The sequence below is a fragment of the Sphaeramia orbicularis genome, unplaced genomic scaffold (genome assembly GCF_902148855.1).
Source record: "Sphaeramia orbicularis unplaced genomic scaffold, fSphaOr1.1, whole genome shotgun sequence".
NCBI classification, from domain to species: Eukaryota; Metazoa; Chordata; class Actinopteri; order Kurtiformes; family Apogonidae; genus Sphaeramia; species Sphaeramia orbicularis.
The window spans coordinates 217,312-233,384 of NW_021941606.1; the positions used below are offsets into that span (position 1 = coordinate 217,312).

At 40.5% G+C, this 16,073-nt stretch overlaps 1 pseudogene; it reads left to right on the forward strand.

Annotated features, from left to right (window-relative positions):
- The window catches only part of LOC115416444 (centrosomal protein of 104 kDa-like), a 33,340-nt pseudogene that overhangs the window by 4,155 nt on the left and 13,112 nt on the right, over window positions 1-16,073 (forward strand).

The following is a 16,073-nucleotide window of genomic DNA, read 5'->3' on the forward strand; positions in this document are numbered from 1 at the left end:
ATGAATACATAGAGTGTAATCAGTCTGTGGTGGTCCTGGGTCAGGTGGGAGACTAAAAAGCCTTTTTGAACAGGAGGGTTTTGAGGTGTTTCTTAAAGCTCTCTACAGAGTCCATGGACCGTAGGTGTAGAGGCAGGTCATTCCATAGACGTGGTCCACAGCTTTAAAAGACCTGTCACCGCGTGTGCTAAAACAGGTCCGTGGAACCATCAGCAGGTGCTGTCCTGAAGACCTCAAGCTACGAGTCGAGCTGTAGGGCTGGATCAGGGAAGCAATGTATGCAGGGGCCTGGCCATGTAGGGCCCGGAAAGTTAGCAGAAGAATTTTGAAATGAAGACGATATAGAACAGGAGCCAGTGGAGAGATTTAAGGATGGGAGTGATGTGGGTTCTCCTGTTTGTGCGGGTCAGGAGCCTTCAGCAGAGTTCTGGACAAACTGTAGACGGGCCAGCTCCTTCTTGTTTAAGCATGTAAACAGTAGTCTAAGCGAGAAGATACAAAAGCGTGAACGATCATCTCGAGCTCATTTGTGGACACCATAGATCTGAGTTTGGAGATGTTGCGTAGGTGGAAGAAACAGTTTTAGACTAGGTGTTTGGAGTAGAATTCTAAAGACATGTCCTGGTCAAAGATGTTATATGCCTAACTTGAACTGTCCAAAAATGTGACTTCAGTACTTTTAGCACCAGGGTCTTCAAATGATCTTAATACCACTTATACTTGTCAGTAGAGCTTAGAGTAAACAATCAATAGCAAAACTAGCATAGACTGAAAAATACATGCAGCACTTGTTATCAATATTCCAAACTAATGCTCTTTATCGCTGATGTAGGTAGTAACATGGCCAGTAATTACATATTTCCTGAAGATTGATCCCTCCTCACTGAAGTGTATTCTCAGGCATGATTTTCATCTGTACTCCTGTCAGTGAACAACTCTTGCCCAGAGCCATGGCCAAGACTTGTGCAAGAGTAAAGAAATCTTATAGCAGGTACTGAGGTGTGCTATGAATGCAGAACTGAAGGAAGAGGGGAAAAAATGAAGGTCATGTTTTTTATTATTGGTTTTTTTTTTTGGTCTTATGAATTTTGTGACTTTTTAGAAGTTGAAAGGAATCATACAGTCCTAGAATAACACATTTCTGAATTAAACAAAACCCTTCTGGGTAATTTCTGAGTTCCTATCAGCTTTAAAACAACCAAGGAAGTCAAATTACATCATCTGTATCATGTTGAATTATCTATCAGTCAAATGAATTGGCTAAAATCAGGTTGAATCGTACTGCATCACACCAAAGTGAAATTTGTGTTTTATCACATTAATAGCTGCTTCATATGTATCTGTAACATATTGGATTATTGACAGTGCATCACATCATTGATTGTACTGATTGTAATTTATTGTAACTGCAATGTGGCAACATCTGCATCATTGTAGCATATGTGTAGGTGTTAATGTGAGATCAAATGAAGTCATATTTAATTGTATGAAATTAAATGTAATTATGTTATTTTTAAATTTTAAATATTCATTCATTTAAAGTCACTATAGAGAGACACGTGTTGACCTGAGAGCTGTGGTGTGTATACGTGTGAGGAATGTAGTAATGAGACACAAAGGGAGGTTAGTATGTAATCACACAGGAGGCCTTTAGTTAGCTGCTGTAATCAGATAGTGCTGCAGACGGACAGCTCCTGGAGGTGCAAGAGCACCTTAAAACACACACGCACAACACAAACCAACCACAAAGGCAGACACTCAGACACACTGGCAGAGATTCCAGCGAACAGGCTGCGCATTGTTGCTTCACTAATCCGACTCTGAGCACCTTCACCACTGCGCTGCTCCTGCTCAGTGAGTCGGCTAGATCTGCTTCTCTTGTATCTGTTCAGAGGGTGGAAGTGGGCTTTGTCCTGTGGAGGGACACTGTGCAGCCTGTAGAGGTCTGATACATCATTAGGATACTGGAGGAAATGTGCATGAGTACAGGATGTGCTGCTTTTCAAGGGACTTGAAGACAGTCTTCGTCAGGGTATTACTTTTTGAACACTGATCATCACCTTTTGTCTCTTTGGTTTTCATGCATATTACCTTTGTCTTTGATGAGCATCTGATTCCTTCATACAGATTTACCTTTAGTGTTTTTTGCCCAGTGAAGAATATCAGTATCTATCAGTATATTGCACATGCAACAAATCAAACCAAATCAAATTTTATTTATTTAGCACCAATCATAACAAAGTTATGTCTTGACACCTTACATATAGAGCTGGTGGAACCAGACTCTTAATAACCATTCACAGACACGAACAATCCTCTAAGAGCAACACTTGGTGACGGTGGAAGGAAAAAGCTCCTTTGAACAGGCAGAAACCTGGAGCAGACTCTAACCCTAACCCTAACCCTGGAGCAGACCCTAACCCTAACCCTGGAGCAGACCCTAACCCTAACCCTGGAGCAGACCCTAACCCTAACCCTAACCCTGGAGCAGAACCTAACCCTAACCCTGGAGCAGACCCTAACCCTAACCCTAACCCTGGAGCAGAACCTAACCCTAACCCTGGAGCAGACCCTAACCCTAACCCTGGAGACCCTAACCCTAACCCTAACCCTGGAGCAGAACCTAACCCTAACCCTGGAGCAGACCCTAACCCTAACCCTAACCCTGGAGCAGAACCTAACCCTAACCCTGGCAGACCCTAACCCTAACCCTACCTGGAGCAGACCCTAACCCTAACCCTAGGTTAGGGGGGTGGGGGGCACATGGATGCACAGTGAACTGCATTACAACTGTTCAAAACTAGAGCTGCTGTTACTAGTATATATACAAATACCCTAACTGTTAATACTACTACTCCAATTCAAGTACCAACAGTGGATATACTACTACTGCAACTGTTAGTACCAGTAATAGAAACCTCTACCATCCATATTACACTATACAACTATATGAATAAATGAATAGTAATGATGGAGGCAGGAGCACAGCAGCAGGTCCAGAGATGATCCAGGGAAAACCTGTGAGACTCCAGGAACAAGGAGGGTCAGTAACATGGATTTGGAGTAGTGTGAATAGACTAGGTCAGACAAACAGGAATACTGCTTGAACCCATCACTAATTGAACATGCAAAACGTACTAGACACACTGTAGGCTGCCCTCTCAGGCGTCCAGGTGGGGGTAAGTACCTTGCTCAGGGCACATCAGCCAACAATTTCACTGCCAATCTGGGAGTCAAACCACTTCCCAGCCTTCTAGACACAGCTGCTTCCACCCACAAACTTCCCCAAGGAGCTTTTAACCAATTTTGTTTTCAATATTGAAGTATTTTTCATATATTTGAAGTAGGTGATGGAAAATGTAAAAAAAAAAACAAAAAAAAAAACTCAGTTTTCAAAGGTGTTCCCTACAGTGTGGTCAGATTATTTAGTCTCACCCACAAACATTATGTCACACCCTTTTCAGATGAAGAACAGCAGTGAGATTCTCTGTATCTTGTGCTCTGATTATTGCAGCCATGAGTAAAGCTGAGATCATAACAAAGATTCATGACGTGATAAACTGTTTTTATTGTAGATAAAGATCTAGAGGTGTGATCTGTTCAGCTTCAGCCTGACTCCAGACAGCGGATGGCAACAGTTCGCTCAGTGTCTCACTTCTGTTGTGGTTGGTTTTAGAACTAGAGGTCGAGTGATGGAGGATTTTATTTTCAGTATCAGCTGTTCAGCTGGTGAAAGGATGTCTTGATAGTTCATGTTTTTTGCTTGTTAGAGGTGCTGCAAAAAAGTCTGAAAACTCAGCAGTTGAAAAGGAAGTACAGGGAGCCATTTGTAGTTGTACTGGTGTAAACTGCAGTTTTCATTATGGTCTGTAGTCAGCTCATTATAGACCATACTGCCACCGTCTGACAATACTACACTAAATAGTTTATTCAGTTCAGACCAGCTGATAGAAAACTGTATAATTCACATCTGTTGTTTTGTGACCTCTCAGTAGTTGCTTCAATTTCTGTGGACAGTTATATAGAAACTAAGTATGGTTAATCTTTTTGTGCTTTTTGTTGTTTTGGAACATTCACTGGAGTATGTGCTTTTTCCTCATTACTTAACAGTGGCATAAATGGAGCTTTGCTCCAGCAGGATGTGTGTCTTTCATCATTTCAAGTAAATTGAGTGCTTCTGAAGAATAGTGTGGTGGAGCAGACAGTGTGTCCTGTCCTATTAATGACTGGCCACTGACATTTCAGGTGATAGCGCTAAACAGTGGATAACAAATGTCAATCTGTGGTCATACCCAGGGGAATGGTGATGAGTTATTGGCTTTGAGTATTTTTGTGTATGTGTGGGTGCACCTACTACTGTCAATAGCCCCTTTTACACAGCACTTCTGTTACGGGAATGTTTTGCCTTTATTCTGGAACGTCGTCTGTGTAAATGAAATAGTGGGATCATTTGGTCCCACCTTTGTTATGGCTTTGTAACGCCTCTGGAGGTAGTAACAGAGCCGTGATAAAGGTGGAAATATGACTTCAGAACACGATGTAAAAGGAACACCTATCGTTTGAGTGCAAGGTCTTCGTGCACTCAAATCAAAAGTATATATTCATGTGTGTGTCATTTGTCCATCTGTTTACCCCCCCAAGCAGAGAGCAGCTGATCGAACACTACCTCAACAATACCCAGCAGGAGGCTGCCTTGGACACGACTTTCATGGGGTGAGACTGGGCCATTGAACCCTGGTTTCTTTGTCTTGTGACAATAACATTGTCCAACAAAGCCATTTAGTCTGGAAGCCAACCAATAGGGCATTCAAGGTCACTCGCATTTTGAAGACGATGCAGGTGGTGGCCTGCGCAAACAGGCAAACACATTTCGAAATTTTGTATTATTTTATATTGACCCCCAAGGGACGTTTCACCTCATGGGGGGGTTAGGTCAGTGTTTTCCCTTTTGATCAGTAATTGCACAATTCCCAACCTAGTTAACTGACAACACCTGTATCCTACATGGTAGTATCTCACATGAACGTGGCAAGATGTTAACAAAGATCTAACAGTATGGTGGCCTTATGCAGATGCATACTTAATGTGTGAAAATGTCTACTGCCACTAAAAAGTCCTGTCTTATCTCCTGCACTCAGCAAATGTGACTCCATATCCCCCTTTGATGACCTGGCGTTTGACATGTACCAGGACCCTGAAGTTGCCTACATTATCCGCCACCTGGATCAGAAGAAGCAGGACTTGGTCCGCCAGGAGAAGTTCGAGCAAGCAAAGAACCTGAAGCAGGCAATCGCTGACATGCAGAAGGTAACTGTCGGGCTGAAATGGTTCTAGTGCAATGTATTTTCCTCAGATGTTTGCAGTGGCTGAGGAAATACTCTGATCTTGTATTTATAGGGTAGTGTATTAGATTTCATGGGATTTAGGAGGGTGTAATTGTATAAAGTAAAATATAAAGGTAACCATATTTTCCTTAGTCTATAATCAGCTGAAAATAACCACCGTGTTTTAATGACCCTAGAATGAGTCTTTTTTTTCATTTTATGGTAGGTGACATCTACAGATAAGCTTCTTGACTGTCAGCCTGCCGTGTTTGAGCTACAGGGTTATTACCCGACTAAAAATCCCAGAGGTCGTTTTAATGAAAACCTGTTGTGTTTTTTGTGTGTATGTTTTGTTTTTAAACTGCATCATAGGGGAGTGTGTGGCAAGGGTAATTCAGTTGGTGACAGTCTGCTAGATGCCACTAAATATTACCAACTAAACCTTTTAAAGTTGAAGTAGAATAATAATGTAAAGTAAATGTGAACAAGTAAATGTTTGAACTAATTTAGAATGTTTCTTGAGAGTACAAAAGAATTGGCATCAAATACTCTTAAAGGGTTGCACAGTATTTAGAGATATCTAAAGGTGAAGTCACAGCCAACTAATAACCCCCTTACCTCAAAAAGCCCTTATTAAGGTCAGCAAGTATCTTTTCCGTTCTGGGCAAACGTACACAAAAAGATACACCTCTTTGAATTCCATGGTTTTACATATCAGAAAATAATAAAAGAAAATAAGCTACTCTTTAGCAGGTTGGTAAATAAAAACTCAAATGAACAACCCACATGACATATTACACTGTGTCATTTAGTTGTTAATTACTATAATATATATTATATATATATATATATTATATATTATATATATATATATATATATGTGTGTGTGTGTGTGTGTGTGTATATATATATATATATATATATAATATTATATATATATATATATATATTATATATATATATATACACACATTTTTCCCCCAATTTTTGGAGACAATAGAATATAGAAAAACAGGAATAATAAAATTCTGCTGCTACAAATCAAATAGAAAATAAAATAAATTCTTAATATCACTAAATGTATTTTAAACATTAGTATTGCACTTTTCCCTGAAAGGTAGTTTGAACAAAAAGAAAAATCTAATCACTGTTCTGTCAGTTCACATTCTGCATAAAAATAACAAAAAAATTCCACATGAAGTGCAACATTAACAAGAGGGTAAACTGGTATTCTGTTTAAACAAACTGAAGAGAAATTTTGACGACACAATGAACCAAATTATTTATTTTAGGACACTGTGTGTATTTGTGTGTGCCTGTGTGCATAGGGTTTTTTTTGTTTTTTTTTTTTTGTCGGGGCTGGGGGTTAGGGGGGCATGCAGTTATATACCTGGGGGTGCGGTCCATAACTAACGTAACAAACACTGTCGTGAAACAAAAGTGAAACTTTACATACTTTCAACGTTCTATTTATTCCTCTGTTATACAGTGTGTGTGACAGACAGACACACGACAGACAGAGCTAGTGTCAGTTTTTAGAACTACCGTAGTTCCTAGGGGCCAAACAACGTCCGTCTAATCACCGTCTCTTTCCTCATTGTTGTCTTTCACCTGAACCTGAACTGATCCAAACTGGACTCTAATGATAGTGGAGGGTCTGCAGTCTCTTCCTTCCAGGTTCACATCATATATGTTGTTTTTTTTTAACCTTATATCAAATGCTATTTCATATTTCGAGTCAATGTGTGCTCCTTTATTAAGTCTGAGTGAAACTTGCGCGGATTTAAAGTTCCGCATCGAATGACGTCTTTCATTCCTTTTTCTTTTTCTCATCGTACTGTGCCATTTGGGTACAGCTGTGTACCGAACCGAACAGGTGCGTACCGAAACGGTTCAGTTCGGTACGTGTACTGTTACAGGCCATAATATATATATATATATATATATATATATATATATATATATAATATATATAATATTATATATGGTGTATGTATATATATATATATATATATATATATATATATATATATATATATATTTTTTTTTTTTTTTTTTTTTTTTTTTTTTTTAATATATGTATGTATATTTAATATATGTATGTATGAAAACCATTTCAGGTGACTACCTCTGGAAGCTCATCAAGAGAATGCCAAGAGTGTGCAAAACAGTCATCAGAGCTAAGGGTGGCTACTTTGAAGAAACTAGAATATAAGAGATGTTTTCAGTTATTTCACACTTTTTTGTTAAGTACATAATTCCACATGTGTTCATTCATAGTTTTGATGCCTTCAGTGAGAATCTACAAAGTAAATAGTCATGAAATAAAGAAAATGCAAAGAATGAGAAGGTGTGTCCAAACTTTTGGCCTGTACTGTATATAATATATATATATATATGTTAGGGATGTAAATTATTGATCAGTTTATTAATCATTCATTGGTTGCCCTTATCGATCGATTAACGATTAATTGATAAGTGGCAATTTTCCTGAGAACCTGAATTTCTTTTTCAATACGGTCTATAAGGATAAAAGCTACATATTGTTTATATATGATGTTATACACTTAATGACAGAAGCATGTCATATTCCTTATTGATTGATTTATTGAATACTGGATACAGTCAGTGTTTCCTGTGGAATTCATCTGTTGGTGTGGCGGTGTTTAATGGAGGGGGGGGTGCGCGTGCGTTTCGTGGGTGGGTGGGGGGTACTCGCACGCGCGCAGTACGGCTGGGGGAAGCGTGCGTGTTGGTCGGTAACTGCGCGTATGCGTGCGTCACTTTCCATCCTACTTCTAATACTATGAGAGTACGGTGCAGTCCGTGCCCCTGCAGAAGTGAAAGTGAAATTTTTCGCTCATTTATCTTTTCTTCCTAAAGCTTTGCAAATGCATTATATATATATATATATATATATATATAATATATATATATATATATATATAAAATTTAACCAGGTAAAAAAAACAACCTCACTGAGATTGCAGATCTCTTTTTTAAGAGTTACCTGACCAAGAAAAGCAGCTTAACACACAGTTTCTGACAAAACAAGACATAATCAACACATAAAAAAAAACAAAAAAAACATAAACACTTACAATCAATAGTGACAAAGCAATCATTTGTGCAAGTTTAAAACAGTTACATACTGAGCCAACATGTAGAAGCACTTTGTGAAAATAGCATATGTAATGTAATAAGTGTACCCTTTGGGCTTTTGTAGCAGTTATTGAGGGTAAGCATCAGCCAAGTGCTGCTTAACACCTGTCCTTGATTCAGTGATCATCAGCCAGTGTGAGCACCTTTATAAAAGCATTATTAAAAACCTTTAGCAGTGTGCTGGTCTGGAGCCTGCAGGTGTTTACACATTGCCCAAAAGGAAAGACATCAGAAATGAGCGTAGAAAAGCAACTGATGCTTTGATAACCATTTCCAAACAATGTAAAGTCAAATGTGGGAAACGTACAAAGTAGTTGACAATTCAGATAGTTGGCATCCCAGCAAATCCAGCCCAAGAGCTGCATCTCAAACTCTATGTGTCTGTTAAATATCGAATGCTCTGACACAATTAGAAAAAACTGAACAAGTGTGACTTGTTTGGATGGGCTACACTTGAACAAACCACAAGGCTTCTGGAACATTGTCCTTTAGGCAGATGAGGCCATTGTAGGGATGTTTGGTCAAAATGCACAGCACCAAGTCTGGTGAAAACCAAACACAACATATCAGTGCAAACACCTCTGACCCACTGATTCCAGAGCCAACTGTGAGGACACTTTGTCCATCTAATAAAGCAACATTAGGTCATGCAACAGTTCAACAATTCAAGCACACCTGCAAGTCTACAACAGAATGGCTGAACAAGGAAAGAATCAAGGTGTTGCAATGGCCCAGTCCAAGTCTAGACCTCAACCCAAATTAAATGCTGTGGTGAGCTGCACAAATATAAACGCCCATAAACCTCAGTGTCGGATTTAAATAGTTTTAGAACCTGGTAAGGACCAAACGTTTTTTTTTTGTTTGTTTGGTTTTTATTACTTCCTGATTCATAAAACTGTAGAATTCCAAGGATGTTTACTGTCTTGTTTACCTGACTGCAGTATGTGATGTGTGATGTACATTTATTTTGAGCTCTCACCTGCCATAAAACAGAAGAAAGAAGAGGAGCTCCGTCCTCTGCTATGACACATTGTTGATGGTTGATGTAGTGGAGTTAAAGTATAAAGTAGCAGAAAATAGAACTTGTAAAGTACAGTATAAGTATGAATTTGTACTCAAGTACAGTACTACTACTGCTACTACCTAAAACAATGATTAATCTCATTTCTTATAATATTCCATTGGTGCTGTAGAATGTTTCTTAATATTTTTATAGAAAATCAGGTCCAGCCATGTTCTCACCAACATCTACCCTTACTGTCTTTATTGCTTTAAGAACTGAACATTTCTCTTTATCTATATCCATTATAGTTATCTTCTCCATTTGTGATATGCTGTTTATGCTGTGTGACTGAGTGACTGAGCAGGAGTGTTGAATTACCAGCTTTTTTTTGTATCTGGAGGCCACATTCTGACTCATACTCCCCTGTAGTAAAGAATATCTTCCCACAAAGTATGATGAGCTATAATGAGCTGTTTCTCTTGCTGAGACTGTTCCATTGTTACTTTACTGCAAAAACATTTGAAGTTCTGACATTAGTCTTTGACAGATGTACGCATGGTCATTTTGATTCACGATTAGTCATTTGTATTCTGCGTTAAATACATCACATAGTTTTGTACATAAAGAGTTCCAACCTCCCACATATGATAAAGGAGGACACTGATTTTTGCATCTTAAAAGGTGTAACCAGTGAATGTTGTAATTGTCCTCTAACTACAAAGATTAAAAAACTTGCAGAATAATTGTCTTCTTTTTGCTTAATGCCTTAATTATTGCTGAGGATGTGTTTTATCATTAAGTTTTTAAAAACCCTCATCAAAGGTTCACTTTGGTTAGGTTTCATGAAACCGAGACCACATCACTTTTGGCTCAAATGTAACCCTAAGCGGAGTTCAGCTGGGGTTAGGGTTAAGGTTTATGACAATGTGTTTATTAAACTTAATTAAAAAGTAGCATCTTCTACGTTCTGTGCTAAAACACTTCACTTGAAAGGGAAAATCGTCTAGTTTTTGTATTAAGCACGAGTTAAAACACAATATAAACTACTGTATGTCAGCTCAAATATAACCCTAGTCCTAAACCTTAAGCAGGTCAGCAGGAACTGAGGTGTTAAAAGGTTAATGAGCATTCAGAGTACAACAAACACAGCCACTTACACAACACCCCTCCGTGGATCCTACAGGTTTCTTTTCATAAGAAAAGACTGATGATTTTGTGACTTTTTGTAGCAAAGTGTTCCTGCTCTGTTCTGTAAATCTTGTCCATGATAAGTGTTTGGGTAAATATTGTTTGCATGCCACAGACAACAGTTAAATTAAAAATACAGGCTACAGGTTAAAGGAAACCAAAACAAATCTAAATATCATCACCCACTCATTTCTTTGGCTTCCAAAAACAGAATTTATCCTGTAAATGTCAGCACTGAGAGGCATGTGTTGTTGTTTTTTTTGACTGAATTTCAGTGTCAGTTCATCAGTGTTTGTAACTGTAAACATTGTTCAGATTCTTGTTTCTGACCTCTTTTGTGTACAGTGTTACCATGCTGACCATGAATTCTTAATAGCTTGACAGCTGCAGCAACAGTCCTCAGGTAGTGTCCTGTCTCACTCCCGATCACAGGCCATTCTGTAACCAGATAACACACAGCAGTACCTGGTTAGCATGTCATATTAGCATTGCAGACAAAGCAGTTGCCAAAGTATTCAGGCTGAAAATCCCTTGTCATCACATCTCTCTTCTAATCAAGCTCGAGGCCTTGTCTAGACATTGCATCAACATCACTCCTGGTAAATTCAATCACATACGAGCCGTAATTCAAGGTGTGAACATACTCAGGATGCACTTCACAACCTATTCCTGTCCGGTCACTCAGGATGCATTCACAGGTGGTCTGGGACATTTGTCCACCTTCTGTAGCAATCTGTAGCAACAGGAATGCACTGAAAGGTGCTGCCACTCACCTTTGAGCAGCACCAGGAATTAAATGTGTAGATATACAAAGCCAGTCAAACTGTAGATGCAGCTTTAGTTCAGGGATTAAAGTTCTCCGTCACCACGACTGATTTCCGTCAAATGGAAAAATTGAGGGGGGAAAAAAGTCATACTGAAGTAACTTCCCCACGTGTTTCGCGGAGTCCAGTCTGTCCTGGGTCTGCTGTCCTGAATCTGCAGGTGTTTAACACAGGCACAGGGGGCTGACAGGTTTAACAGTGATGATAATAAGATGACTTCTTTATTTTTATGTCGGGAGGAGAGATTGATGACTATTTCTCTTTGGAAGGAAACGCTGCTCATTCTGTGCCTCAGAAACACATGGACCAGTTCAGCTTTACCGAAGTTCAGCCTCCAGACTAACTTTAGTTTAGTGCGAACAAGTAGCTTTCATGAAAGAACCACAGCGAAAAGGGAAGAAGACACAACTGATCTACATGGACCTTCATGTTTGGGTTCATAGCTTATCTCCTCTTGCCGGTATATGACTAGTGTGTGTGTGTGTTGTGGTTTGTGTGTATGTGCCCTTCCCGTACGTGCGGCTGTGCGCGCCGCGGCCTTACACGGTTACGTGCCCGACTGCATAAGTGCTTTATTTGGACCCGTTCAGCATCTTATTTCTATCTGTGATGTACAGTACGCCTCCACCTCCTCTGCTCCAGCCAGAGTCTCCACCTCCTCTGCTCCAAGCTCCACTGTCCCTGCAACAACCTCCACCTCTACTGCTAAGTGAAAGTTCTACTAATGTGCCATGTGTCCTCTGGAAAAAAACAGAAGCGTACATCCGGAATGACCAAGCGTGAAACTTTTGGTTTCAGTGCCAAAAAGCAGAAAAAATAACAGATTAGTTGGTTAGGGTTACATTTACAACAGACATTTTCCCCAAAATTCATGTGCTGTTGGAGTTGGAGTTATGTTTTAGGAGTTGCTAAATTGTTAAATAAAAAGTTTTTCACTTCATTTTTTGCAGTAAGGTTTTCTTGTAGTTATTATTTTCACTTGCTTCAAAGGTTTTCATACCCTTTAAAATTAACCAGAGTGCACCAAAACTGACCTGAAGCTTAAAAATGTTCTGGGGGAGGACCCCCAGACCCCCCACCAATACCACTCATGACATTTTTTCTCTCCATGTTACTAATCTTCTACACCTGTACACTCTCCCATTCAGTGGGTTTTACAGTATTGCCAAATTTGACTCTATAAACTTGTACGCTATAGTAGTATTGGATTGCATCATTTTAAACAGTGGCCAATGATTTGACCAGAAGAAAATTTTCAGTCAGATGAAAAATTTTTTGCTTTAATCCCTGCTTTAGTTGTAAATGAACATTTTCATTAGCCTATTGAACTGGAATCTCAGATCAGAAATGATCACTCACAACACACCTGGCAATAGTTTGCAAAGCCAGGTGTGCACAGATGCATTTAAAAGTTGGCCACTGACTTTGGATATCTGAGACAGATGTTAAATAAAGGTCTGAACATGGCCCTACATTGCAGGGTGACTCACAAGGGATATTTATACTGAATTAGTTGTGAATCTTGAGCAGTTTCAAGATTGTAGAGTTTGATGCCATATAGTGAACCAGTCCATATTTCCACCAGTTTGGAAAGGCTCTATCCATAATCAAGGGTTTGTCATGAGTGAATACACACAATGGATCATCCTACAACATATCACCTGTCCATCTCTACATTTCAACCGTTGACTTTGAGTTTCAAACCTTCTCAGTAGTTTTTATTAATTTATTCTTGGTTTTGAGTGAAACCAGCCTCTTTGATTAGTATGGAATATAGGTTTCTTTTTCTCATATGACTTTCTTGCTTTGTGTGAAATGTACAGAGTGCAGTGATGTGCAGTGATGCCTCCTTTGTTAAATTATAAATTAACTGTGATTAACAACATTTTTTGGAAAGCTGTGTTCAGTTTCACTAGCCACACCCAAGCTTAATTGCTGCCCTTAGAATCAAGAAATCACTTAAGTAGAATATGCCTGATAACATCAAGTAGGCAAAAAGATGTCAAAAAGCAAGGCATCATGTCACAATCAAAAGAAATTCAGAACAGATGAAAAACAAAGTCACTGATATCTATTAGTCTGGAAAGGGTTACAAAGACTTTCTAAGGCTTTGGGATTCCTGTGAAATTACAGTGAGAGCCATTATCTACAAATAGAAAAAAGAGCGGATAGTGTGAACCTTAATAGGAACAGCTGCCTACATGAACACTGTTAAGGTTCATGATTCTACAGTAAGAAAGAGACTGGGCCAAAAATGACACCCATGTGTGAGCTGTTGACCAAAAAGCACGCAAAGGCATTTTGATAATCCACAAGATCAAAGTGGGAAAATATTCTGTGGACTGACAAGACAAAAGTTGAACTTTTGGAAGGAGTGCATCACATTACATCTTGCGTAAAACTAACAGCATTTCATAAAAAGAACATCATCCAAACAGAGACACATGATCTGGCGCTGCTTACTGTATCGGGAATCTAGATGACTTGGATGAGTAATGAGTAACTGATGGAACCATGAATTATTTGTCTACCAGAAAATCCTGATGGAGATGTCTGGCCATCAGTTTGTGACCTCAAGCTCAAGTGCACTTGGGTTATGCAACTGGACAATGGTTGGAAACACACCAGCAAGTCCACATCTGAATGGCAAAAAAATCAACCAAATAAGGGTTTTGGAGAGGCCTGGTCAAAGTCCAGACTTAAATCCTGACCTTAAACAGGCTGTTCAGCACCCTCTAATGTGGCTGAATTAATACAATTCTGCAAAGAAGAGTGGGCCAAAAAGCCCAAAACAGCCCTGAAAAAGCCTTGTGCCAGTTACTGAGGCACAACCAGCTATTAGTGTAAGAGGGCAATGACTTTTTCACACAGGGCAAGGTATGTTTAGTTATATTTTCCCCCAATAAATTAAATCATCATTTAAAACTGCATTTTTTTTTTACTCAGATCACCTTTGCTTAATGTTAGTATTTGATGATCTTAAAAATGTAAGTTTGACAAATATGGAGAAATCTATGAAATCTGAAGTGGGGCAAATACTTTTTCACCGCGCTGTAGAGGTAGTAGATGATGATAAAGCAGATGAACAACTTGCCATCTAGCAATGGATTTAGTTGACCCAATATTACACTTTCCCCACCTGTCCTCTCAGATGTCCCTATCATTATTATTATTATGCCTTGCCTTTTAGTGCTTTCTCACTCGAACCTAACCTCTTAACCGTGTCTTTCTAACTTGACGCCATCGACCCAAACCTCCATCAGGGCAGGTCAGTATTGTCAGTGGATCCTTACCTGTGGGCTGTCACCCACCACTTCCCGCGCTCTGGCCCCTGGTATTTCGCTGTTACCACCATGGCGTCATCCACATCACCTGGAGATAGTCTTCTCATCCAAGCCAACAAAACCCTGGTAAAGGCTTACCAATGATCGCAAATCTCAAAGAGGAAATACTGCACCTCTCCACAGAACTAGCGGAGAAAATGCCCAGCTCTGTGGTTTCTCCAGCCGCCTTCCACACTGTCCAGTCTGTTCCTGAAAAGCGCAGAGAAGCCAAAGCCTCCTGTGATGATACAGTGTTATGGGATCCTTCCTCTGCCTGTCCTCGTCCCCCGTGTTCTACACCCTGGTCTGAAGTGGTGATTCATGGCCGCAAAAAGAACATGAGCAAAGGTCTCACCACCGCCGACCATCAGCACATCAACCGCTTCGGCGTCCTGTCCATGGAGGACGCTCTGGGTCCCCCCACCCGCGGCTGGTGTGCCCCCCATCCCACCTGGCTCTGTCCCGGAACCGGCTCCTGCTGACACCATGGCTGCCACCTGAGCTGATTACCGTGACGTCATAACGCCGTCCTCCTGTGAAGCCTTCAAACCAGGGTCCCACGCATCCTTGGTCCGCTCCTCTGCCCGGCACCCGCCTCCGCCGAGAGGCCATCCGCCGTCACTCCGACGTCCACCCGGGAATGTCCACCTAGAGAGAACAGGAACCCTTCACCTTCAACACCGTCTCCTCGTCCACTTCTCCCTCTGACCACCGCTGTCCTCGGGGACTCCATCATCCGTCACGTCCGTTTCTTTAACGCCATAACCAGGTGTTTTTCCTGGTTCCACCGTCACCTCCATCTCCAGGAACTCCCTCAGCTGTTGCTCTCACTGCCGTCCACCGTTACCCGTATCATAAGTTCACGTGGGCTTCAATGATACTTCTCTTCAACAGTCCGAAGTGACAAAGGTTCATTTTAAAAAACCTCTTTGATAAACTGAAAGGATCCGGAAGGCTGTTTTCATTTCCGGGCCCCTCCCCTCCTTTGCCCGTGGTGTGGGCCGTTTCAGAGCCGACTCCTCAGCCTGAACACCCTGGCTCCAGTCCGCCTCTGCTCTGAACGGCTTCAGTTTTATTGATAACTTTAATCTGTTCTGGAACCGCTCCTCCTTTTACAAGTCCGATGGCGTTCACCCCTCTACACTAGGCAGCAGCGTCCTGGCTCAAAACATTCAACACGCTGTCCAGACTAAAACCACTCCCACACCTATGTGACTACGCTCCCCGTCTTCTGCTGCAGTCACCTGCT